The 27,018-nt window shown below is 46.4% G+C and overlaps 1 protein-coding gene and 1 long non-coding RNA gene across 6 annotated transcripts in view; one reads left to right on the top strand and one right to left on the bottom strand.

Moving 5' to 3' along the window:
* The first annotated feature begins 413 nt into the window (after positions 1 to 413).
* Positions 414 to 27,018, top strand: part of SFMBT2 (Scm like with four mbt domains 2) — a 213,509-nt gene continuing 186,904 nt past the window's right edge. The window contains exons 1-2 of one of the 5 annotated variants that reach the window (XM_079108105.1): positions 2,522 to 2,899; positions 7,328 to 7,486. The gene's annotated coding sequence lies outside the window, so the exon portion shown is untranslated. Of the gene's footprint in view, positions 709 to 2,418; positions 2,443 to 2,521; positions 2,900 to 3,477; positions 6,465 to 7,327; positions 7,487 to 27,018 lie in introns of those variants that run through there. The other 4 variants (XM_079108104.1, XM_079108106.1, XM_079108107.1 and 1 more) reach the window with 4 other exon arrangements.
* LOC306642272 lies at positions 7,576 to 18,146 on the bottom strand. The gene is made up of 3 exons (XR_013758462.1): positions 13,850 to 18,146; positions 8,204 to 13,768; positions 7,576 to 8,103 (listed from the first exon to the last, which is right to left on the bottom strand). It is a non-coding gene; the product is annotated as an uncharacterized lncRNA (long non-coding RNA).

The raw sequence follows: 27,018 nt of genomic DNA, 5'->3' as shown, positions 1-27,018 counted from the left end.
AAACAGAAAGCCAAGGAACCTTCAAAAAGTCACGTGCCAAAAAGCAACAAAAAGTAGATGGGAACTGAACTCTGAGGCGTTTCAAAATATGCAACGTGGAGATGCTTTATGACGACACTGCAACCATTGTGTCTGTGGCTCCAAGATTTTAATTCTTAATCACCACAAGTAAAAATAAATAAACAAATGTCCTCCATTCCATTTTCTAGACCCATTGCCAAAGTTATACAGGAGTATGAGTACTAACCGTATACAGAGACTACTTAACTACATTGAAGCAATCAGGTAAGATAATGTTTATACAGTCATCGAGTTTGGGATCAGGTGTTCTTTTGCATTTTATTTTGATGAAATAACGTTCCGTGCATAATAATGACTTAAAACTGGTGAACAGGTCTGGAGACCGCGCAATGGCTGCTTGCAGATCTAGTCGCACCGCTGGTGGAGAGGGAAAACTCGATCTCCCTCCAAACAGGAGCCTTCTAGAAGTCCAGCCCCGGGCCAGGAGCGAGGTCCCGGGTCCCGGACCAATGCCAGGGTGGCGCCTCCCGGCGCTCTCAGCCCGCCCCAAACTCGCAACTTCAGGGAGTTGGAGCAGAGGATCTGCGCTCAGGGCCATTACTTTCGCTGCGCGCCTTGCGCTTGGGCAGTACACAAGGCAGTGACACGGGTCTCCAAGACGGGTGCGCAGGCTGGGGCTCCCGCGCTGTAAGTCCTCAAGGGATGACACTGTCCTCCCTGCCCGCCTTGCGGGTCTCACTGTGTGGAAGGATCGAGAAGAGATGAGGGGTGTCTGAGACCTGAGGCTTAGAGCCCGATGTGTCTGGAGCTTACACTCTGGATTCCTCTTGAGTCGCTCACAGTCCATCAGGGTCCACAGGAACCAACTTGGGATTCTGAAGGAGGTAGTTTCCGGGGTGCAGGTGGGAAGATTAATGTGCAGAAACCCGGGACGCTTGATTTGAGGAGTCTCTGCCTTCAGTAATCTTCAGGCTCCAAGAGCTCAGGGATACGATTTGGTGCCTCCAAGAGTTGGACAGTGGGGAGCTGCACGGGTCGCAGACCTACGTTGGAGCTGAAATTGTGCCGCGCAGCAAGCAACCTTAACCAAGCGGCTCTCTTCTGGATCTCGGGTGACTACTGTGTCAAATGGAGGGGTGACAGGAGGGGGGAAGGCACTTTAGACTCTGCAAACAATTCTTCAAGGTATAAGGAGATAGGATTTCTCTAGACTGGTGGTGCGTGGGCCCTCGTGGCTGCCACCGCCTGCCCTGGATCTCCGGGGTCCGCCGAACTTTTTGTTGGCAGGGCCCTGCGGAGGGTCGCAACGTGTTGAGAGCAGTTTCTGGGCACATTCCTCCGTTGTTCTTTAGATAAGCTCAGGCCCAGCCGTCGAAGAGAGGACTTATTTGGGTTCGGCCCTGAGCGGTCAGTCCCTGTTTCCCTCACTCCATCGGCCATCTCCAACCTGTTGGACAGTCCATCTCTCCTTAGTGAACTACAGTGGGATGTCCTGAGGACCCCATTGGGGTGGCAGAGCCAGGGAAGACAGGCAAACCTATGGGCACCTCAGAGACCTCTGGTTTGCAGGAGGGGCGGGGATTTACCGCGAGAGGAATTCTAGAGAAATAGGTGGACTAGGAATTGGGAGACAGGGGTTTTTACAGAGCAAAAGTGCCCGTTCTCTATTTTCTAGGCGAATACAATCCAGTGCCCCACACCAGCATCTCCCAGCTGCTCCCCAGTTAAGGCAAAGCACTCTTCCTAAACTGTCGGTCTTGCCTACCAGGGTGTCGCCAGCTTTTCCGCATGGGGACATTTCGTTCCGACTTTGCCCAGCTATTGCGCCCAAGGCCTGGGGAGCTTCTCTGTGTCTTCCTACCATGTCTCGAACAAAGTGTCCACGGGCCCAGCAGACGTTCAGCCTTGCACCGGGCTGCACTCCAGATGATCGCCAAGGGCCACTCTTCCCCTCCCCCCACCTCCGACTCCGGCAGGGATTCTTCTCCCGCCGGATGAGAACCGATCTTGGCCAGGTGCCCCAGGAGACGCGTGGCGAACCCTGGTACCAGCGTCCCGCCAGGCAGATCTCTCGGACAGCCCCAACTTAATTTCCTGGTCCTTGGGGCACGTTCCCCTAGAAAACCTCTCCCAGTCCTTTCCTGTCCTTCGCAAAGCGTCAGGAAACGTTAAAATCTCCATAGAAGGGCTCGATTTAATAGCAGGATGGGGTGGAGCGGGCGGGGCCGAGTTGTTCTTGGGATTGAATTTCTCCCACTTTGAACGATCTCGGGCGGATAAAGCGCAAGTTTGTGCACTTGGTCGACAGAGGGATCGCAGACCCAGAAAAACAAAACAGCGGCCAAGGAAATGTGGTTTGTCCAGTTGTCGCTGCAAATGGGTGTGCGGAAATGCTAGCAATGTGAACTTTCTACAGATCGTGTATGGAGGGAGCTAAAGGAAAGGAGGGAGGGGAGAGGGCTGGAGGGGGCCGCGTGGAGTGAATTGTGCTGGCATGGGAGGGTGTCTGTGTGCTCAAGAGCCGAGGGAATGTCGCGACAGGGGCAGAGGAAGGAGTCGATCACGAATTGCAGGCTAATTGGCTTAAGACATTTTGCAAGCGCTGGAAAAGGTCGTTGAAGGAGTTCACTGCACAGGAAAAAAAAAAAAAAAAAAAAAAATCTTAAAAAAGAGTGCCGGGCATGCGCACAGAGAGGATGCCATATTGGAATGAGGCTGTAGTGGGAGCTGGAGGGACCCGAGCCGGCGCGCGAGGGAGGCGGCGGGCAGGGAGCGAGTGAACCAGGGAGGCGAGGGCGGGCGAGCGAGCGAGGCGAGCGCCTTTTCCGGAGACTCCCGGGGCCAGGGTCCCCGCTGAGGGCGGAACAAACTTCATCAGGTAGGACGCAGCTCCAGCTACTGCCCTCGGCCCGCGATCAGACCTCCGGCCCGCAGGTTGAGTGCGCCGGGCAGCGTCTTTTTGCTAGCTTAGGGGGTGAAAAAAAAGGAAGACCAAGCAAGCTGGGTGGGTGTTGGGGGAGGAAGGAGAAGACCAGCCGAAGAGAAGGGCTGGCGAAGAAAGCGACAGCACTTGAGCGAAGCCTCAAACTCCTCTCTGCGCTCTGGGTTGTCATTTTTGCTTCCTCTGTCGCCTTCCCCCGAGACTCCTGGCTCTGAAAAGCCCGGCGGTGCGGGAGTCGGTCCGGAGTTGCAAAGTGTCCTCCTTCCTCCCTTTGCTGCCTGTCCCCTCCCGCCACCCACCCTCCTCGTTCGTTCACTCATTTTAGCGACGAAGCTGTCCCTGCTACTACCCTGCGCTCCCGAGTCCCTTCCGCACGCGAGACTCCTTTTAGTGTGTGTTTGGAGGTTTGGGGAGGTGGGGAGAAGAAGGTGGTGGGGAGGGGAGACAGGAGACCAGCAAAGGGGCAAAAAAATCGTACAGACATTTGGAATCGCCCCTTTGGAGGCATTTGCCTGTGTCACTGAAATGAAATTGTCAGTAGTAGTTTCGGAGCGGGCTCCAGCGAGGACGATCTTTTTGTTCATCCCCCCACCCCCTTCAAGTAATATGTCACTTGGGGCTTTCCTGTTGTCCACTCTTATGAGACCTCCTCTCAAAATTACTAACCCGATCAGTCTCTGGAGTTTGTTTTTTAATATGTACATGTGTCTTGCCGAAATTCTCCCAAAAGGAACTGTAGGAACTGCTAGATGTATTTATTGATTGTGACCCGGGGCGGCGGAAGGGGATTAACCAGGGAAGGGAGATTCTTTGGGGTGGGAAGTGGTTGATTCGGGTGGTCAGACGCACCTCCAGAGCCCCATTTCTACTTGTGTTTTCTTGGAAGCGCTGCCACAAGCCGGGAAGGAGTCTTTAGACACCGTGCCGGTTTCAATATGGCGGGCTAAGGTGGCTTTTAAAAACTGAAAATAAAGGTTTTGAGGTGGGAAAAAACCCAACCGAAGTGGCCACGCCTTACTTTCGACTCTCTTTGGTTACCCCAGGAGCCGCTTTAGCGAATTAAGTGGGAAAAAAGACAGGGAACGAGTTGCCCCAGTTTTTTCCGTGGTTAGAGTCTGTGTGTCAAGTCCATTGCTAGAGGGTAAAGGGTGGAGGGGTGCCTCTGGCCGGGACCAGGGCATCCAACCGCAACTGCCGTGGTTGTCCGTGGATTAGTGTGCATGCCTGTAGGTGCAGTTGCCGGGGGAGGTGTTAGAGAAAATCGCCCCAAATGTGTGTGTGTTGTGTGTGCGTCTCGGAACCAGACCCTGCCACGATTTGACGTGACAAACTGCTGACACGTGGTGCAAAATACAGGAGGGCAGACGGAATGATTTATTTCGGTTTTCTAGGAGACGAGCTCGCTCCCTCCCTCTGTGTGCTGGATCCTGTGCGAGTAAACCCTCGATTAGGCGGAGCAAGGAGGTGCTTATTATAAGGACTGTCCAGGGTGTTGGGTGCAATAGTGCTGCATACGTCAGTGGGATTTTGTGTGGGCTGCATTTAGTGGTGGGCTCCTGCTTCCCTTCGCTTCGCGCTCCGGTGGGAAGTTAGGGACTATTGAGGGTGTGCGGAGGAAGAGAGTGGCGGAGTAGATAGATAGGTGGGGGCATTCGTACCTCTGCCGAAAGTCGTATAGGGTCAAGGTGAGGATTTGTCCTGTTAAGTTTTGGGTTTCCCGCTTTAGGGAACGTGGGGGATGGGTGACACCATTCTAGGAGGAAATCGTCCCTTGCTCAGGTTGGGCACCGAGGGCAAGCCAAGAGGGGCACCTCCAGCCCTGGAGGGCTCGTGGGCAGGACTTTATCCTTGGGGTGTAAGCAGGCGGCGAAGTGCTCAGGAAAAGCCCGAATACTGGGCCTGGAGGGTCTGGGAATGGCGTTTGGACACAAAATCAGAGCCAGTTAGGGGAGTCTTAGGGAACGCTAGCAAACCCAAGCTCGGAGAAAAGCCACCCGGAATGCGGGAACGTAGTTTAGTAAGGAACAGAGGTCCCCGACAGGGGTCGCCCGTGTCCAGGACTCAGTGGCCGGGCGCTGGACGCGCGGCGGTGCCAACGGAAAAGACCCGGGAAGGGGGGTGGGGGCCACGCGGTGGTCGCGCGCTGTCCCCAGAGCCAGGCGAGGGCAGGTCCAGGGAACCTTCTGATCGTTTAGTGGCCAAATGTTAGGAGACGTTTTTAAATGATATGGTTAAAAAAGATAGTGTTGGCCAGGTCTGTAGTTACCGCAGCAACGTGGTCTCGGGGCATTTAAGGGGCCCACGGCGGGGGGTGCTCTACAGGGTCACTTGGATGGACGACGTGCTGTCGGAAGGGCTGGTTCCCTCCAGTGTCGGGTAGGTGGCGGGTAGGGGCAATCAGCATGGGGATTGGAGACCCCGAGGCAGGTTTTTCCCTCCCACCTGGGCGGCGAGGCTGAGCGATTGGCGACGCGCGAACCGAAACGCATTTCTCCCTCCACCCCAGGGACGGAGCGCGCGGCGCGTCCCCGGCTCTTCCAGCCTGCGCTTCGGCGCGTCCTCCCGGGGACAGCTCTTCCGTGGGCTCCGCTGAGGTGGAGACCAGACTAAAATGGCTCTGCCTGGTAAACTGCAGTTTCAGCCGCGTACCCCTCCCCTCGTCCTCCTGACGTCGCCGCTGACAAGGGCACAATTCACTACAACTCCCGAAGCCCACGATTTTGCACCGAGCAGGGCGGTGGACGCGAGTATACAGTCGATTACAAAGAACATTCCACAGGATTCTCGAAGGGCCCAAGTTTTCCTTTTTTGTGGGTAGGAGCGGGAGCGGGGAGGAACTCAAGACGCTGCAGGAGCCCAGCCGACCACCGCCCCAGCACCGAGGGGGTTTGGGGCGCTGCAGCGGTTGGGGCTGGAGACTTATACTGCTAAAAATACGAGGGAAGTCCCCGGGGACGCGAATGGTCGCCGTGCGGAGCGATGGCCACTGCCACTGGTCCTCGTCCTTGATTGCGTTTGCAGTGTCCAGCAGTCCAGAGACGACGCCGGAAAGCCTGGGAGACCATTCCCAAACTTCTGGAGACCTGCTCGCAGTTTCGCTTTTGGAATTTTGGGGATCTTTGGGTTTCTAGAGTTGGGTGGGATTCCGGGAAGGCAAGGCGACGTCCGTTGCCTCGTCGTGCGGTGCTCCGACTTCTCGCCGGTCCCTGCGTCCCCTAGATTCGCCTGCGTGTCTCTTGCCGCGCTGTGCGAGGGTTTTGGGCTCCCTGGCCCGCGCGCCGCCCCCGCGCCGCATTCGGAGGGCTCCTGCCGCGCAGCCGCGGCGGATCCCGAGCTCAGTGGTGGGAAACCGTTTTCGACGAGGGCCCGCATCGCTTGGATCCGGAACCATCACCGCTGCCCTCCGCTCTCCCACACCCCTCCACCCTTGCACGGTAGCCAGGGGACCTGGGGGGACCGATTGGCGTGTCTACAAGGAGTGAATGGATCCTGGTTCCACCAGGTCGGAGGAAAAGCGTAAACAGGCTTAGAAATTCGGCCTCATTTCCCAGGGAGGCGGTTGGGGGTGGGGAAGGAGGCTGAGCGGGTAAGAGGGAGGAGGAAGGAGAGACAAGAGACCTTGGTGGTCAGAAGGAATTGTTGGCCAGGCCCTCCTTTGAGATAGGAGATCTGCTACTTTTTCCCTACTAAGCATTAAATTTGCACACACACTGCTTCCTCCCTGCCATAAATAAATACCGTCTCAGATCTTTATCTTAACCCGTTTGCTGGGACCAAGTCGCCTGCCTGTGAGGGGGACTGGAGAAATGCCTGTGTACCCTAAGAACCAGGCCCTCTCCGAAGTTATTACTCCCTGAAGAAGGACCCATTCCTGAGTGGGTGTAAAACACTGCCCAGAGGCAGGGGGTCTTTGCAGCCCCCATCCTAGGGAAAAGAGCAGTAGAGCACCCCGTTACCCTGTTTTGATGTGTGTTGCTCTGTAAGTGCTAGCTAGCCAAGACCTGCTGAGGTGAGAACTTGAGTATTTCCCATTTCCAATTGGGATACTGGCACCTTGGTCCTCAAACAAGCAGTCCCCTGGGGAGATGCATTTTCCCTAATGATGGGAGTAATTGACCAGAGAATTTTTTCTTTTCGTGTGTTTTTGCAGAAATTGTGAACTTTTTTTTTTTTTTTTTTAAAGCCTTTCTAGGTATAAATGACTAGCTCCATGATTTTTGACAAGGGGGGTGAAAAGCAGACTCGGTTCCTGACTCACCCTTGTTCCTTTTTATAAGACTTTCCTGGGATTATTAAATGTTCATCAAATCCCTTTTCTGTCCATTCTATCTGAGGTGGCATTTTTCATTTTTCTTTACACTCCAGTGCCCCTAAAGGACTTTGAGAAGAAATACAAAGCCATGGAGACATCCTTTTAAGCACAAGTCCATGAGATTGTTTAGTTGATACAGGATGCTTACCAGGTCTGACAAGTCCATGTAATGAAAATTCAAACTTTCCAGAGCCTACACTTCAGGCTAAAAGGTAAAAATTTACTAAAAGAGTAACTTTTTTTTTTTTTTTTTTTTTTTTTTTTTACTTAACAGTAAAGTAACAAGAACTTTAACAAGAAAGGTCCACTGTGGGATTTGAATGACCTCCAGTTCTGGTATAAAAGATAGGGACAACATTTCCTCTCATTGTATTTCACTATTTAGAATTTCTAGAGTTCATGTATGGTGTGGGGGTCATGAGGTGTTTTTATCCTGGTGTAACCTAGGAACTTCTGAAGGTTTGTTTGCCAAAATGATATTGGGATCTGTAATTCATTATACATTTTGTGATTTTTCTAATGTTCTTACATCTACATTGCTTTGGCAGCAACTTACTGTCCCCATTCTACAAATCTAAAAATTTAGGGAAGTTATTCTTGTTATAGCAAAACAGAAAGTCAACCTGTGCATGGGGTTGGTGGTACAGGATCCATCCAGGAAGAGGGGAACATCAGAAGGCCTGACTTCTGCTTAGCTGTGTGACCTGGGACAAATGTTTCAGCTTTTTTTCTTTTTTTTTTTTTCCCTTGGTTCCTGGGATTGAACTCAGGGGCCCTTGACTGGCCGTTGAGCCACATCCCAGCCCTATTTTTTTTTTTCTTTTCGGTGCTGGGGATTGAACCAAGGGCCTTGTGCTTGCAAGGCAAGCACTCTACCAACTGAGCCATATCCCCAGCCGCCAGCCCTGTTTTATATTTTATTTAGAGACAGGGTTTCACTGAGTTGTTTAGGGCCTCACTTTTGCTGAGGCTGGCTTTGAACTCGTGATCCTCCCACCTCAGCCTCCCAAGTCTCTGGGATTATAGGTGTGCACCCCTGCCCTGGGCTTCAGCTTTCTTATCTACAAAAGAACCACATTCGACTAGAACCTCACTCAGTGATCTCCATGTTTCTCTTTGGGAAACAAACAGAATCCTGGGATTCAGTACATCGCTGCTGACATGAACGCCCATGTGATTCTTCTGTTGGACTCCATTCCCTAGAGTATAGTGAAAACACGACTGGCCGTAGGTGACAGGTGACAGTCATGTGATACAATGCTTGTGAAAGCAGCTGGTGGGTTGTAGTTCACTGTGCAGAAGGAGAGTGCTGGAAGCTCCACACAGGCCATGTTTTCCTTTGTATTCTGGAAAAGGTGGATTGGAGAGAAAAACGAAGGCTTGTGCGTGTGTTGCTTCACACCTGACTGCGGGGCCACGTGGCCTGGGCCAAGTTGGATTGGCGTGTCTTTGAATGCAAGCCTTGAAGAAATAACTCACTTGATTTTACTTTTAATTCCCAAGTCTAGAAAGGTCTATACCAAATAGCACTCTGTGCCCACCGTCCCAGACAGGAAGGTGTTTGGGCCTCACTGGCTACTGTTAAAGTTTAGGTGGGTGACTGCAACCTTTTGGTGACCAGGGAGAGAAGGGGCCTCTCGGAAGCTCAGGGTTTTCCATTCCCCGTCTTTGGATTTGGCCGGTGGGCAGCAATTCCTCTCTTTGTAAGACTTTGTAATAATTTCCTGGGATACTTCTTAAGGGAAATGAGCTTTTTGGCTAAAGTAAGTGTTGGCTGTGTTAAGTCAGTGTAAACAAGAATGTTTAATAGGCAGTCCTGTATGCTGTTAATAAGGAAAGATGCTCTGGTTCAAACTTACATAGTAATGAGGAATGTTACGTAATTCATTTAAGGTTACGAGTTAAGTTTCTTGGGGTTTGGTTTTGCGCCTTCCATTCACCGTTGTTCAAAGAAAAGACGCCACCATAACACCGCCCATCTGGTTGGTCTGTAGTGAATTCTAGAGTGCTAAGGCTTCACTGTATGCTGCTGGTGGATCCCTTATGTTAGCCAGGAGACCACTCCCACAGGCTTCCCTGCATGTGGTGAGATAGACGTTTTTGACACTGATTAAAGAAAGGATCCATTGTGCTTTTCTGTTTTTTTTTTTTTTTTTTTTTAACTGAAAAAAAAACAGAAAGGACACATTTTGGTAGATACAGGCCCTTGTTGTTAAAGCATTTGGTGAATTGTGCAAAGTAGGGCAGATAATGTTAGCCCTTGCGATTAGACAAGAGTGGTGTGGAGCTTGCGTGATGAGAGGAGGGGCAGTTTTTGTCCTGTGAATTTTCCCCTGCAGTTTTATTGGCTGAGAAAAATACACAAATCCTACTGAATTTAGCATATTTTTCTTTTCTCCCCATTTCAGTCAAAACTTCCATATGAACTGAACCACTTTATGAGTCTGAAATCCCAAGTGCAGGTTCCTATAGAGTCTGCTTTACCACTGAGCTACCTTCCTAGATCTTTTTAAAAAATTTTAAATTTTGAGACAGGGTCTTACTAAGCTGCCCATGTGACCCTCTTGCCTTAGCCTCTTGACTTGCTGGGATTACAGGTGTTGGCCAGTGTACTGGACTTCTTGAAATTTCTTCTTTTAAAAAATATTTTTAGTTGTAGATGGACACAATACCTTTATTTTTATTTATTTATTTTTATGTGGAGCTGAGGATCGAACCCAACGCCTCACACATGCTAGGCAAGTGTGCTACCGCTCAGCTACAACCTCAGTCCGTCTTCAAATACTTTTAAAACTACAAATAACAGCTGCTTATTTAAATACCTCCTGTTCGCTAGCCACTCTTCTTATTGCTTTCTATTTGTTTTTCACCTTTCTAATGAGTGTTTTATCACCCCCATTTTATAGAGGACACTGAGGCTCTAGAGAGCTGGTGGAACCTGCCCAGGAGGACACAGTCAGTGATAGAGAGCTGGGATCTGAGTCCTGGTGTATTTCATTGTCTTGAGAGGGTGACCGGCATCTTTGATTGATGTGTGAGACACTGCGCCTAGAACTTGAACACATTCAATCATTTAATCTTTATAGGGTGGCTGCTGTGGTATTTGTTTTATTGATAAGGAAATTGAATCTTTGGATAGGTTATATAGGGCCATGCAAACAGTTTGTCTTTAGTACTTAATTTTGAAATAGACTAAGATTAGAGCATTTTCCTTTTGCGGTAAGTTTAAATGATCCTGGGAGAGTGGAGCTTTTAAATAAATGAAACTGAAATTGCTATTTTTAAAGGAACTGAAAATAATCAGTGCTCCTGGGTTAGGAGAGAAGGTCATTTACTGCCAGATGATTCGACCATTAAAGATTTGAAACATGTTGAATTTTTGAAATTTCATCTTGATTATAAAATCAGTGGCATTAATGTAAATCAATTTCCTCTCCACTAATGAGAGCAAGAATAAGTTTTAGAAGTCCTCAAGTCTGGGGGAGGTGGAGAAATTGCAGGCAGGCAGAGGAGAGCTGGGGTTTTCCCTCTAAGTCACGTTGCTCCTGACACGGACCATCTTTTAGATCCAGCTTCAGTGTTTGGCCTTTTACTGGATTATTTCTCATGTAGAAAACTGGAAACAAAAAACACACACTGTTCTTTATGGGAGCCCCATGTAAACACAGTCACGTGCCTGCCCTGTGGTCTCGTGGGTGAGTTGTAGACCCCTTTCCTGGCATGATTGTCCTGAGGCTATGAGGCTGGTGAATAGAAGGGCCTTTATTCTGTGTGAATGGAAATTAATTTCACTTCTTTTAACTGGAGGAAAAGTCCAACGTTGCCAAATCAAGTGACTGTATTTTCATAGAAATCACCTTTTGACCTTATTTTAGGAAGTGTACTAAATCACTAATCAGTCAACTGTGGTCTGATAGTTAGAATCAACCACATCCTGAAAGCCCAAGAGTTCAGAGTTTTTTGTGTGACCCTGGCTAAGTCACTTTATTTTTAAACCTCCCCTAGTTTCGATTTTCCCATTGATGAATGGCCTAATAGAATTCTTGCTTGGCATATATCTATCGTAAAAACTTGCTTTGAAAGGGAAAAGACGTGTTTACTCTTACAGCTTTGTGACAAATACACTTTTTATTAAAGAAAAATCTCCCCGACTCAAGGTACATGCTTAACGATCACAGAAGCTGCATTTGTGTTTGCAGTCATTTTTCTTTTTCTCCATCTCCAGATTGGAAAGGATGTCTCCCTCTGAGCGGGTGTATTTTTAATGTTACATATTCAATAGCCTGGAAGGTTACATATTCTTGCCTGTGTACCAACAAAGCTGCTCACCGGGCATGCAGTAGCACAGGGGACCTGCCACTGATAAAAGATGGCACCACTTGGTGCGTGGCTTAGTTTAGAGCTGTTCAATTAAAGAAGACAGACATTCATAGGAGACTGTTCTAAGCAGCCTCACAGTTGGTACTGTGCCTGAAAGAGATTCACTGCTTATGGAGAGAACTTGGAGAAGTCCCCCTGTGAATGCAGTGTTGCAAAGAAGGTACCCCTCGCCCCCGCCGTACCCACCAAAAAAGAGAATAGAGCAAAAAAACACAATGCCCAAATTGACCTCGTCCCAGGGTGATGGTTGCATTCCTTTCTGCAGGTGGGAAACTGGCTCTGCTTTTCTAAAGGCCGGGAAGTTGGACAGTCACAGGAAGGAGTTCTGGAGGGAGGATGGGGCTTGATCCCGAGATGGTTACCCAGCAGGGGAGGCCAGAGGTGAAGGATAGTCATGAGGATGAGAAACCCAGATGGCAAGTATTTATTTTTCCAGGCAGACTGTTGCTTTTATTAATTCATATTGTTGGGGTTGACGCCCTAAGTGAAAGTTCATCTGCTTGTGTTTTAGCCGTGATTGTTCTTCCTAATGATATTCTTTTATTTGTAAACAGTTGGTCAATGTGAAACCCAGCCTTCCCACTTGAAAGCCGTCCAGTGGGTCACGCTGGGCTGGCACTGCTGCCTGGATTTGTTTGCTTGGATTCACGCTGACAGGTCGATGTGAATTTAGTGGTTGGGAGATGTAGACTTTATCCTGCCTGGTTGGTCTGTATTCCTCTGACTTGCAGCCCGTGGCCTTACTTTTCCATTTGGTCCAATGAAGGAAAAGCTTTTAAAGTCCCAACAGTGTGAGAAAGGTGTGTGTGGAAGAGACTTGGGTCTTAGGTGTTTTGAGGGGCGGTGGCCATGTTGATTTTTGAGACATTTGTTCCTTGGCAGGCGAGTTTCCAAGGAGAGGGCTTTGCTTAACTGAGTGGAGGAGGGAGCCAGAGAGGAGGCGGCCTTCAGCCAGGCCAGCTCTTCTGAGAAGCATTCATGTCCATGTGCTAATTAAAAAGAAAAAGGCGTTCAGCAGAATGCAGCTGCTGGTGGTTTCCTATTGAATCCGACAGATTTCAAGAGCCTTCGAGGCCTCCTGCCCTCGTGTATCTAATCCTTGCCAAGTGTGCGTCCCCAATTTTGGGTTGGGAGATGCGAACGGTTGGATGCCGTCATTTTCATGGAAGTTGATGGCTATGGAGCAACTTTTGTATTTCCCTGCCTGTCTCTTCCCTCCTCGACTCTCTGTGGCCCTGTTGTTGAAAACTAGCCGACTCTGGAATGGAACACGCCCGTGGGGGCACTGACGTTCTGCTGGGAGGAGGCTCTGCATGGAGTAGTGACAGCGTGTGGCAGCCTTGTCCTTCATTGTCTGTAATACTGTGCTGCAGTCTTCCCACTGGCTGTCAAGTGCAGGACACCCCTTTTCTCCCTCTGCCACCATCAACCTCAGTGTAGTCATACAGCCCAGCTGATGGAGTCTCTGAACAGCCAGCCTGGGCATTTAGAGCTGTTTGCCATCTGCCCTCTTCTTACTGGGTGTCTCCTGGCCATTCTGGGTATAGGCTCTGGACCCTGGAGTCTGACCTCACCTCTCTCTCTTGCCTGGCCTGGGCTCTTTGGACTCCTCATGCCCCTTCTCTCTGTGGGAGCTCTGTAGGTTTCTCATGGCGGAGCGCACACCCACCTCTTCCTTGAAATCTTTAGTGATCCAGCTCGGGCCATGGTGAACATTCCCTTCCCGAGTCCCTGCTTTATACTGGTGGGTGCTGTATTATTCCCTTTTACTCTGTACACCTAGCTTTAATAAGGAAGGGAAGTGAGAACCCAGATTCTCTCATGAGTTTGAGTGGGGGGTGAGATGTGAAGAGCTTCCAGAACGGTCCCTCTGTTTTATAGCTGAGAATGGTGTTGCTCCCCATTAAAAGGCCAGGGACTCATGCTGGTACATGGCAAGTGATATCACCATACTGTCTAACTCTGTCTTCTGCCGTCGCCAGAAGACATTTTTTCAAATGTTTTTATTTACTTTGCATAATTTTCAGTTTGCTGAGAGTAAACTTCCTGTGCGTTTAAGTGGTATGATTTGTGAAAATTGATGTATGTTTAGTTTTTTGAATTAAAATCAACACCTGAAATGCCCTCCATAAAATAAACACCTGAAATGCCCTCCAAAAAATAAACACCTGAAATGCCCTCCAAAAAATAAACACCTGAAATGCCCTCCAGTTGCATGACTCCCCAGCTAGACCGCGGACCTCTGTAGTCCAGGGCTGCTCTTTGACCTTTGCTGCAAAGGAGGGTTGGGACTGCTCATTGTTCTTTTTGGGTGACTGAGTGAGGTATTGTTTCTTTTGGTATTTTGAACACTATTGCTGTGCATCTATCTTGAGTAGTCAATTCATAAAATTCACCCAGAAAGTTGCTCATTACTTGACATTATCTATACATGTTTAATTTATAGAAGACTTCTTTGAAAGTTTCCTAACTTTTTGAGTTCTTATGACCAGGTGTATACAACACATGGTCTCATTTACCAAACTGACTTGTATGTGTTATGTGCCATGTGTAATAGACAGGGATCTATTGTGGATGAAGTTTACTTAGCTTGGCTTGATGCTGTGATGTTTCTCTCAGTCATGGTAGGTAATGGGGAGATCCTCTTTGGAGTTGTCCAAGATGTCAGAACCCAGGTGATGACATCTGTGCTAATTCTAAAACTAATGCTCCTTTTATAAGACCCTGTATCTGAGCTGTCTTATGCTTGCCTACCTCTGGATGTAAATTTCTGGGACAAGAAATTACTGATACGAGAAAGCCTAGATTGCTCTTTGATTGCTTTTGATATTTATACATTGTGCACATCCATGATCTAAAAAAATCTGAAGTCCAAAATTCTCTAAAATCTGAAACTTTTTGAGAGCCAGTGCCTCAGCGTTATACCACAAACGGAAAATTCCACATCCTGAAATTCTGTTTCATGGAAAACATTATTAATATATTGTATATCACGTTCAGGCTATATATGTAAGGTGTTTTATCTGTGAAACATAAATGAATTTCATGTTTAGATTTAGGTCCTACCCCTAAGATAACTCATTATGAATATTCACATCTTCCAAAATCTGAAAAAAATATCCAAAACTTGAAACACTTATAGTCTTAGGAATATCCCTCTTTTCAGGTAAGAAATTTTCAACCTGAAATGCTATTTAATTGGGTATTTCCCAGCTTCATTCTTTATAGTAAAACAATAACTTGTAGATAAATGATCAATAAATAAATGCACTTTCAAGGTAGTGCACAACGGTCTGCATTTGGAGATTTACTCCTCTTGAGCAAGTAACGTGGAAGTCTCTTATTTTTATTTTGCACATTCATGAGCAACTGATTGAACTTATCTTACACACCCTGTAATATATGCTGTTTGAGGGGGAGCTTTAAGAGGTGCCAGTGAAAACCATGGATTAGAGGACACAGAATGTTCTGGAACAGGTGCTTCAGCCCTGGTATTCACTCCTCCAGTGCCTATTATCCCCAACATAGCTTATTCCCTGGTATTGAGATATGAATCTGATGGTCAAAAATTTGCATTTCTTACACAGGGGCAGTAATTTGTGTCTGATTTCATTCTATGTTGAGTGAAAATCCTGGATCCTGGTTGAGAAATGATGAGTCAGTTGCTGTCCTAATCCAGGTAAATCAAGCTCTGAGCATATGGTGGATGGCAACACTCCACAAACCTTCCGCCCGGACAATCAGCTCACCTCACGCTGCGGTGGAATGAGGCAAGACCTGTCTGTAAGAAAGGCAGACGAGTTGCCTGATGAAAGTCGGGAAGAAATGTACTCAGGCATTATTAGCAGAGTGATCTGTGAGAGGGTGAACCGGGAGGGAAGCCCGTGATAATAGTGCCTGGCCCTCAACACTGCTTCTCATCTTCAGGGCTGTTTTCAGATCTGTTTTTTCGGAGACTTGTGATTCCTGGCCTTTTCTGCATCTTGCTTCTTAGGAAAAGGGAAGCTGTGATTTTTTAGGGATCAAGTTTTGGTCCAAAATTTGGTTGTGCATCTTTCTGAATCCTTTGTGATTTTCCATTTTGATTGAAATATTTCGAAAGGTCTTAGATGAGGTTTCCTCTGCTCATTTTGAAATTCCTGGAGTGTGAAATGAGGTGGCTTTCAGTGTGATTTAGACATGCTTGATTTCCAAGGGCAGCCAGAGCATGTCTGGAATTTCACAAGCTTTTAGTTTAGACTTTGCATTTTATTTTCTACCAGGAGAATATTATCTTTTTTCTGAGTCAGTGAAAAATAATAACTGTGAGGTAGCAAGCCTGAAATTATGAGCATATTATTAATTAATAAAAGTGCCAGTTTCTTATGCTACTTTAAGGCAGACCAGTTTGGAAAGCTGACTTAATGTTACGTCTGCAGGAGCCTTTCTTGAGCAGGAAGTCTTTGGGAACCTGCCCTCATGTGTGGAGATAGGAGTGATTTCTGATGCTAAACTAGCTTTGTTATTTACCAGACAACAACATTTCACTTTTCCACCTGAGTTTGGATGACTCCAGTTGCAGAATAATAATTTAACACTTTCGTTTACTGAGACAAAAATCAAGATGGAACAGTGGTATATTAGAACTGGGTTAGAGAAAGAAGATCATTTATGGACTCAGACCCGAAGATCTGAAGTTGGAGCTGGCCCTGCCTTTATTGCTTTGGATGTCAGAGGGAGGCTGATTTCTTCTCACCTGTGCTTACTAACTTTGGGGAAGAAACCGACTGTGTGTTCAGGATGCTTGATTCTAAAGTGGCAGCAGGTGGAAGGCCTTCACCCTTCTGTACCGGGAGAATCCTTTTCTAGGTGCTTTGATCAGCCAAAGAGCAGAGACTTAAAGTCACTAGCTTTGTCGTTTCCAGGCCTCTGTGCTGTGAATCCCATAATCAGCAACTTCCACGCATTGTGAAAGATACTCTCAGCCTTTCTGTTCCCCACTCTGGAACATAAGCAGACAGCGAAGTAGTATGATGGCTGAAGCAGGCGGCTAACAGGTGGTGGACACCAAAAGTAACGAAGGGAGAAAAATGGCTTTTCCTGTAGAGAAGAAAATCTTAAAAGAGAAAACATCATAGCCTCAGGGAAGAAGCTTAGATGATTATGTATTTATGTCGCGAGAGTAGGATAGAGTGATAAAGGGTAATATTGTGAGAATTGAAAAGAGCTTTTGGATTTTAATATATATTAATATCAGCGCTAGAGAGAAAGTCGAGGAAATAACCCCAGATGATGGAGTGAAAAAACGAAGTGACAGAAAGTAAAAGGGGAAATTAAGGAGGTCCAGCATTTGAATGAAGGAGTTTCGGAATGAAAGAGAAAATAGAGATGAGGAAATCAGCAGTAGCTCAATGAAATATCCGAGAACCGAAGACCATGAATTTCAGTTTAAAAGGAGTCAGTCGTTCAGTGTCCACCAGCCAGCAAGTAGATTGCCACTAGACACTAGACGCATTTCAGGATTACTGGCCATTAAAAAAAAAAAAAAAATCCAGCACTTAGGATGGTATTACACTTGACACCCTGCAAGCTAGAGGGCAGTGGATGGAAGCCCGTCAAAATCTGAGGGAGGGTGTATTTCTGACTTAAGATTTCTTTGTCCATCTAAACTATTGGTTAAAATATCCAAATAGGTCAAAGACATTTTTAGCCATAAAAAGGGCCTCACAAGTTCTGCACACAAATCCTTTCTTTGGAAAATGTTGGAGAATGTGCTCCAACAGGAGGAAGAACCAAGAAGGAGGAAGACAGGAAATCCCATAAGAAAGGAGGGGAAGGGAAGTCTCAAGATTACACCCATGTTCCAGGCTTGGAAGCTTCGGATCAGAGCAGGAAGGAGGCCCTCGGAGACACTGCTTCTAACAGAAATGAAGAAAATGCCTATATACTTCAATTTATGGACAGGAGCTTTAGGCAGTTAATGGAAAGTTTGGATTTGAATGGGTGATAAGCATATTGGAAAACCAAGGATGTGGGAAAACAAACCATTGTTAGCTCCAGGGAAAAGTCATGTAAGATGGGAAGAGTGACCACAGGTGTGGCTTTGCAGTGGTGGGTCTAGCCATGTGGAAATGTGGTCGGATCTGGGAGGAGGGAAGGGTACCTGGAGTCAGAGGGAAGGTGGTTCGTGACTAGTAGGGTGTCACCTGCTAACAACAGAGACTAAGAAATTAAGAAGTAGCTCTTCCTGGCTGGGGTTGTGACTCAGTAGTAAAGCGCTTGCCTAGCACGTGTGAGGCACTGGGTTCGATTCTCACATAAGCACCACATATAAGTAAATAAAATAAAATTTCCTTCAACAACTAAAGAAATAAAGAAGTAGCTTGTTATTCAGTGTCAGGGGAGATGGTCAAAGCAGTTAAGAGAGTTGAAGGCGGTTGCTTCAGGGAGTGGGAAATGGGGGAGGAGATTTTTTTGGTCTGTTTTTTTGGAGGGGGAGGGTCAGTGTACAAGTCTTAGAATTGTTTGCCTTTTTTTTTCTTTTTTTTAATTGTAAACAAATGGGATACATGTTGTTTCTCTGTTTGTACATGGCACAAAGGCATACCATTTGTGTAATCATAAATTTACATAGAACAATGTTGTTTGATTCATTCTGTTATTTTTTCCCTTCCCCCCACCCCTCCCACCCCTCTTTTCCCTCTATACAGTACTTCCTTCCTCCATACTTGCCCCCTCCCTAACCCTAACTCTAACCCTAACACTAACCCTTCCCTCCCCCCCATTATGTGTCATCCTCCACTTATTAGCGATATCATTCGTCCTTTGGCTTTTTGAGATTGGCTTATCTCACTTAGCATGATATTCTCCAATTTCATCCATTTGCCTGCAAATGCCATAATTTTATCATTCTTTATGGCTGAGTAATATTCCATTGTATATATATATACCACAGTTTCTTTATCCACTCATCAATTGAAGGGCATCTAGGTTGGTTCCACAGTCTGGCTATTGTGAATTGAGCAGCTATGAACATTGATGTGGCTGTATCTCTGTAGTATGCTGATTTTAAGTCCTTTGGGTATAGGCCAAGGAGTGGGATAGCTGGGTCAAATGGAGGGTCCATTCCAAGTTTTCTAAGGAACCTCCATACTGCTTTCCAGAGTGGCTGCACTAATTTGCAGCCCCACCAGCAATGTATGAGTGTACCTTTCTCCCCACATCCTCGCCAACACCTGTTGTAATTGTTTGCCTTTTAAGATTATATGCACATATAACTCAGTTATTAAAAACTCATCTGCTTGCAGTGAAGGGAATCATGAGAAACAGTCCTAGAAATTACATAATGCATTTTCTTTTATATTGAGACAACTGAAGCCTGGAAAAAAACCAACTTGCCCATGTACTTAGATCTGTTCTGAGATTGGCCTAGCCGTGAATAACATGATCAATTTTTACCACTGTAACTCTGCTGAACTTTTATGGAGGCTTTAGCAAGATGTTCTAGGCTGTGGTTTGGAAGTGTCCCCCAAAGGCTTGTGTATTAAAGGATTGGTCCTCAGGCTATGGTGCTATTGGGAGGTGGTGGGACCTTTAAGGGGTGGGGCCTAGTGGGAGGAAGTTAGGTCATGGGGGTGGGCCCCTGAAGGTTATGTTGGTATATTGGGACTTGGCTTCTTCCTGTCTCTCTCTTTGCTTCCTGGCAGCCATGAAGTGAGGCTGCTGCCCCTGCCTCACCCTGATAAACTGTGCTGCCACAGGCTCAAAGCAACAGGGCCAAGTGACTGTGGACTGAAACCTCTGAAATCATGAGCCAGAATAAACCTTGCCTCTTTTTAAGTTGATTATCTCAGGTATTCTTTTCACAGCAGGGGAAAGCTGACTAGTGGTCTAGCCAAGCTTGATTTTTCTAAAACAGTTAAATTGAGATTACTGGCATCCTATGAGGAATCTTCTTTGCAAAACTATTTCTAGAAAAATCAACCTTGCTTTCCTCATATTCAAATGAATTTTCAGAAGTGTTATTTTTTTCTAGTATACTTGTGGTAGATATCTTTCCATTGGAGAATCCTGACATAATATCCTGTCCATGTAGCAAGCCATGGTTCTCAAAGTGTGGTCCCCAGATAAACATCAACATCTCCTGGCAACCTGATAGAAATACAGGTGGTCAGACATCACCCCAGATCTAGGGACTCAGGAACTCTTGGGGCAGGGCCAAGCTCACCAGGTGGTTCTGCTGTGCTTTTAAAGTTGGAGGAGCACCCTGGGCTGCCCCTTGTACCCTGCGGCCTGGCACATTAGTCCTGCAAACTTCCTGCTGACTAGAGCTTAAAGACTTGATTTCATCTAGATGCAAGGAAAGCTCCGAAGTGTCTTTTGGGTAGCCAGTGGTTCCCTGCTGGAGATATAGGAGGAAATGGATATGGGGTATGGTGGTTAATATCTCTGACATGCACTAATCTCTCTACCTGCGTGCACTTTGAGATGTGTTCTGTTCACAGTAGAATGTGCTGTGCTGATAAAGGCATTAGGGACTGGCTTCCTAAGCCATGCAGAAATCACTGTTGTCCCTACCTTAAATGACCCCAGTTTTAATTTTTGCTCAACTAAGGGATTTATGTGAATGGTAGTTACAGTTCCTATTTCTACAACTTTTCTCATAGTTAGATGAAAACTGAGTGCCCTGAAACATAGCCCTGGGTGTGTAAGATGTAGTATCTGACGAAGACAGAGTGTACACACTCCGTAGGATATTGGGGTAGGGAAGAGGAGGAACTCAGAGGTGCAGCTCACAAATACATGAGCATAAAACGCACCTCGGGTTGAACAAAAATTAAATGTCGAACCTGAAATCTCCAAGAGTGAGGTTTGTGACACCCCTACACTTAGGGAGGACTTTTTAAGAATGTAAGTTTTAGAGGAAATAAAGTGAATTGATAGATTTGACTAAGTTAAAACCACACTTGACATTCTGTGTCAGAAGAGACCACTCCAGGGCAAGCTGGTGAAATGTTGACAATAGTTTGGTGAGATGAAATATCTATAGCTGGTAAAAACCCATAAAATACACCTGGAGTTAAAATACAGGACAGAGGTGGAGGAGGTGCCATGTAGTATGACATCTTGCAGTGGCAGGTGCTGTCATTTAAATATCAGATGGAAAGGTGAAGGAAGCCGTTCTTGGCTGGGGAGAGACTGGGATTAGACCTCTCTCTCTCTCTCACAGGCTTGACTGCGGCTCCCTTTTGTGATCTGGTATATAACTTCTGGGATTCCGTATTAAGGAAACATCAAGAATGTAGGGTTTGTGTCCAAGGAGGATGAACACGGCACTGTTTATAATGGTGAAAACGAAAACTGCCCCTATCCACAATCAAAACCAAAACCAAACCCCATAATGGTTAGTAGTAGAGGCATGGCAAGTAAATCACCCTACTCATAATAAAAATTCTACACACCTTTCAAGGTGTATTCTCCAAGAATTGTGATCACATGAGGAAATGCCTTCTGTATGATGTTAGATGAAAAAAGGATTAGGGCTGGGCATGGCGGCACATGCCTATAATCCCAGTGACTCAGGAGGCTGAGGCAGGAGGATTGCATGTTTGAGATCAGCCTTGGCAACTTAGGCTCTAAGCAACCTAGCAAGACTCTGCCTCAAAATAAAAATTAAAAAGGGCTGGGGATGTGGCTCAGTGGTTAAGTGTCCGTGGATTCAAACCCCAGAACCAAAAAGGGAAGAACTAGAATTCTAAATACAATATGAACTCACAAAAACTATGCTCAGAGAAGTGATCAGGAGGTATCATAGCTTTAAAAGTTCCTTTTCCAGACATTTATTACCCTATGTACATGTATGATTACATGAATGGTGTGAATCTATACGTGTACAACCATAGAAAGGAAAATGTACCCTATTTGTGTACAGTGAGTCAAAATGCAGTCTGTAAAAATAAAAGTAAAAAAAAAAAGTTCCTTTCCCCTGGGTGTTAGGGTTCAGAGTGATCTTAATTTACTTCTTTGTATAATTTTGTTTCCCAGAATTTCTTTTAAGACCGTCTCTTTTATAGGAAGGAGAAAGTGAGCGTTGTTGAAAAGGTCTGAAGTGTGACGTGCCATTTGCCAAAATAAGCAACTTTTACAGCTACCTGGGTGAACATCAAGAAAACCTCTCAGTGGAATGCCACTTGTTCTTTTAAGAGTGATGTGAGATTTAACCCTGCCACTCATTCAGGTGGCTTTCTGTGAGGTGTTTGTCCTATTACCCCTGAGTTCTATTTAAAATGATTGATTAGGTGCATTTAAATCAGTGTCTTACTTTACTGTCCCAGGCTGCCTTCCTGTAGCGTTTGGTTAGACACAGATGGATAAAGGGTTGGGGCACCAAGGACTCATAAAAACTTTAGCAAACTTTTTTCCCTGTTTCATAAGTGTCGTAGAAGCCATTGATAACTTCACTGATTTATTAATAGCTACCTTTGTGGACTTCTCTCCCCACCTTCCAGAAAAATTTTGTGCCTAATAACATTTTTTAGGTGGAATGATTTTCTTGAGTTTATAAATGAATGGGAAAAGAAAACAGTCCTAGTATGACACACACAACTTAGCTTTTAAGATTGTTTCAAATCCTTTGAAATTGTGTTGATATGAAAGTGCAGCACGTTGAATAAAAGCCTGTTGTATGAGGAAGTTTGCCACAAATCATTTGTGGAATATTAAGGAGAAACTAAATCTCCTTTTGAAGAGTCTTCAGTTTTTAAATTCCTATGTTCTCTTTTAACCACGTTGACATTATTAAGTTAAATTACAGGTTTTTAAGAGAGCAAAATCTTGGTGGTTATTAAGGACATATCAAAATCTCTCAAATGTGGCTCGTCAATGTAGTGGTGCATCTGGACTGTCCAGTGCAGCAGCCACTGGTGGCCACGTATGACTTTGACTTAAATTCACTAAAGTGAGAATTCAGATACTGGTTGTACTGGCTACCTTTCAAGGGCTCATAGCTACATGTGGCTAGTGGTTATTGTATTGAACCATGTGGTATAGTAAGTTCCACTGGACATTGTTGGCCTAGAGACATTCAAAACAGTTGATAAGAGCCCTACAATTTCTGATTATTTTTAGAGTAATATCCAGTGAATATTCTTCGTTCTTAATAAGGCTTTGCTTAGATTCTGCTGAAAATGAATTGTGTGCTGTAAACACATCACAGGTGAAAGAAGGAGGCAAGATAGCATGGAGAGGGGAGAAGGCTTATTATATTAAATTTGGTTCAGATAAATGGGTGTTCTGATGGAGAAAATATATAATTGGTATTAGAAATACCTTGTAGGCATTTTAGATTTGAATAAGACCTTTGATTGAGTCTGAGTAAGCCTCCTTATTTAAGTGGTGAGGAATTTGAGGAAAGGAGAGGCTAAGTCATTACTTTATGTCATACAGTGAGGTGGTAGCCATGGGACTCCTTGCCCTTAAGCTTACCCTTCATTTCATGGGGCCAGGTGACTTTCAGAAGAAGTTCCGGTGCTGTCATTCTGTGGCTCACCAACCATGGAGATGAGAGGAACCAGTGGTAGTACAGTTTACACAACCGTGTTGTCCAGGCAGGGAGCTGCCTTTTAGAAGTCCAGCTTTCTGAACCTTCTGTGTATGTCTTTGGAAAAAAATCCTGCCTTAATTAGTAGACACATTTACTTTTGGTCTTGAAACCACAGACAGTATGTTTTATGAATTAATAGGCAGCCTGGGTGTAGCTTGCTGGTAGAGTGTTTGTGTAGAACATGTGAGGCCCTGGGTGTGATCCCCAGACGTGGGTGCACACACACACACACACAAACGTACACACACAATCAAAAGGAACTGCATGGCTTTTAAAAATAGCCTTTAAAAAATAAAAATAGTCCCTTTTTGGGTTAGGGTATTATTAGGAAAAGGATTTGCTTTTGTGTGTGTGTGTGTGTGTGTGTGTGTGTTTCCTCTCCCAAAGCTGGGGATCCAACCCAGAGCCCCACATATCCTAGACCTGCACGCCCAGCCCACAGTACCCTGTTTTTATTTTCAAAGCTTAACAGAACAGTTGTCACCAATAAGACTTGCCCCACCATATCCCATTTAAAGTAAATGGATTCTAAAAAAAAAAAAAAAGAGTAAATAGAAATTTCTGTGAAGTAGTTTGTCATTCTCATATTTAATATGTTTCCTCCAGAATTACCTATTTCTACGGTTCCATTAGCTGCTGAGAGTGAGCTGTGGAAAGTGAAGTCATTTATTCCTGCACGGTGGCTGCGTGCTGGGAAGAGACTGTGTTTGTGAGGTGTGTTCCGCCGTGTTCTGTTCACGGTACCTCTAGATGCTTCTTACGTGTGCCTCCTTCCCCCCTCTCAGTCCTGGCCGGTGCGCCCCAGTTTCGTCTGCTTCCCTCCAGCTTTGCCCTGTCTGTCCGTCTGTCTTGCACATGGCTTCTGGGGTGGGAGTGATTCTTCCAAGACAAATCTGCTCCTCTCCCTTCCTCCAGTGACATCCTGCAGTGTCCGCTCTGCCTGCAGAAGGGCGTGCAGGTTCCGTCCTTATTTTGGAAACCACTCTTCTTATCTGGGTTCAGGCGCATCTCTGTTCTCACCCCTTAGCTTTTGTTCCAGCATCACCTCCTGAGGCCCTGCCTGACGGCCATCGGCATAATCATCTGCATGACCTTCCCCTGACTCCTCTCATCTTTCCTGCTTCCTATTTTCCTATAGCTCTGGTCGCCTTCTGACAGACCATGGCATTTAATAATTATTAAAACATTTATTGGAGTTTTCTTTCAATTAGGATGTGACATTCCCCAGGGCAGGATTTTTGTTTTATTGTGTTGTGTTTGGATCCGTATGTCTTCTGGTGCCTAGAACAGTGCCTGTCACTGATAGGGGATCAGTAAGTGTTTGTAGGGATCGGCCATGAAGCTGCTTGCCCACAGGGTCCTATTTTCCACCCTCTGCACTGAGCTGCCTTTGGATTTTTTTTACGAGGACCTGCCACACTCTTTGCCCTCAGACCCCCATGTTTAGTGTCTTCTACCCTCTGAGTCTCTCAAGCCTAGACTCCTGTTTGACTTTTTCTTCTCATCATGGGTTCCTCTGGGCGTTTCCCCTCTCTGATGTTCTGTTCTACTTCTGTGTGTCCCCACTTCCCTCTGCTCACCTCTGAAGTGACTTTTGGGTTTCGTCTTGGACCTGGGAACTAACAGCCCACTGCCAGCATGACTGCCCTGGTGCTCAGGGGGTATCAGCACTTATAAATCAGATGCTCTGTTAAAGGCACACGTGTTGTTTATTACCAGCACTTGCTTTTCCAGAGGTGATTATTAACTAATGAATTAATCATGTGATGCAGGAGAGGGAACCCAGGGTGGTGCATGTGTGAGGCAAACGCTCTGCCTCTGAGCTGCACCCCCAGCCCGTGAGTAATTCTTGGCTGGTAGCTGCTTATGTGGAGGACAAGTGCTTTGTAGATTGCGTCTGTGACTGGTGGGGACAGCCCAGTGAAATCTGGACAGGCACAAGAGCTTGTGAGTGCCCCGGTAGCCCTTGCTCCCCTTGCTCCCCTGTTGTTCTGGAAGCATCTGAGACCAGGTGCAGCACATGGGCTCCTCCGTGATGGTTTGGGTGCTGGCATTTGGTGTTAGGTGATGTTTGCTCCCGGTGCCTGCTTCTCAAGTGGGTTCATCTTTTTTTGCAGAGGGACTGAACCCAGAGGGCTTTACCACTGAGTCACATCTCCAGCCCTTTAAAAATTTTTTTTATTTAGAGACAGGGTCTTGGTAGGTTACTTAGGGCCTCGCTAAGTTGCTGAGGCTGGCTTTGAACTTTGTGATCCTCCTGCCTCGGCCTCCCGAGGTGTGTGTCACTGTGTTCACCTCAAATGGGTTCATTTTTGTGGAAGATGGGGGTCACTGTCCATGGATTCCTGTGTCCCTGTTGTAATGAGTCTAGAAGGAAAGGTGATGGGACGGTGCTGTTTGGTCCACTTTCTTGTGGGTTATTTTAGTGAGCTGATACTCAGAGAGGGTGAAGTTAGCCAGTTTTAAGAAGAAATTACTGGGTTTCCCAGTATCCTCTATTTTAAATAATCTCAGAACCCATCAATATTCAGTAGGTTCCTATATTTGGTGAGGTTTCTACCTAAGCTTTCAGAAATTGAGCTCATCCAGTCACCCACCTAGGATGTGAGGTAACTTCAGTTTTTGAATTACTAAGTGAGAAGCAAACCCAGTTTCCATCCGGGTTCAAGTCTTTTCTGCGCAGACCATAGTTTTTTGCACTGTGCTAGGGCTGAGCTCCGGGAGAGCTGCGGTGAAGACCGTCTCAGTGTGCTTTTCCCCCACACGGTGCCACAGTGGGTCCCAGGCATAGCTCTGCCTATCACGTGCATTTTTCAGCATGCCAAAGGCATCGTTTTGCACACGGGGCTCTGCCTTTCACCCATACTCACACATTTCCTGGGATAGCCCTGATCGAAGTTGTGTGTATCATCGATGCCGACTTCGCCTCAGACTGATAACATGTGGCCAGCCCCTGTGCCCAAGGGCGTGGTTGTTCGTAGATGCCCTGTGTCTTTGATTGTCCTTCCATCGGCATATACTCATGAACTTACCTTTGCAGAAGCAAGATGCTTGGACTGGTGCAGTAGTCATCTGCAGCAGGTAGATAATTAAGTATGCAACCAACTCGGTCCCAGGGCTGGGATCCTGGCTTTCCGGTCTCTTCCTGGCAGCAGTTTTCACCTTTTTCCTTGGCGTGGCACACATGATGAATCCGCTCATGAACCTTCGATTTTGACCAGACCTCAAAATATTTTTCAGGAAAGCAGACTAAACAGCCCCAAAGACATGCGCGTGTTCTAAGAAGGGTGTGGTGTTCGTAAGGACGCCTCATGGGTACCCTGTACCATGTTCATTCTTTTCTTCGTCTGTTCCCTTTTTCTGACTTAAAATTTTATCTACAGGAGAAATGAAAGAGAACATTGAACAAACGAAAACTATAAAACCCCACGTGGCTGTGCTTGACCACCCGAGCTGGGCCACACTGCTCCTTGGTAGGGACCGCTCCTGGAGTCTCCTGGGCTCCCACGTAAATGCGCAAGATTGTAGGATTCTGTGGGAACTGACTGTGATCTTACCTGTTTTCCCACCAGTCATATCTGAATGCAAGTGTCAAGTGGCAGTGCCACCGGAGGGAACCACCTTGTCCCCAGTTCTGATTTGCAGAAAGCACACTGTTTGCAAATGTGGGTACGGGAACGGGTTTTGGTGCCAGATCACTTGGGACACATGAGTTCAGACACTGTATTGCAGGAACCCAGGGTGAAGTCCTGGGGTGAACGGGGTGTGCTGCTTCACAGCATC

The sequence above is a fragment of the Sciurus vulgaris genome, assembly GCF_902686455.1.
Source record: "Sciurus vulgaris genome assembly, chromosome: 12".
Lineage (NCBI taxonomy): Eukaryota > Metazoa > Chordata > Mammalia > Rodentia > Sciuridae > Sciurus > Sciurus vulgaris.
This window is presented reverse-complemented; position numbering and strand designations above follow the sequence as displayed.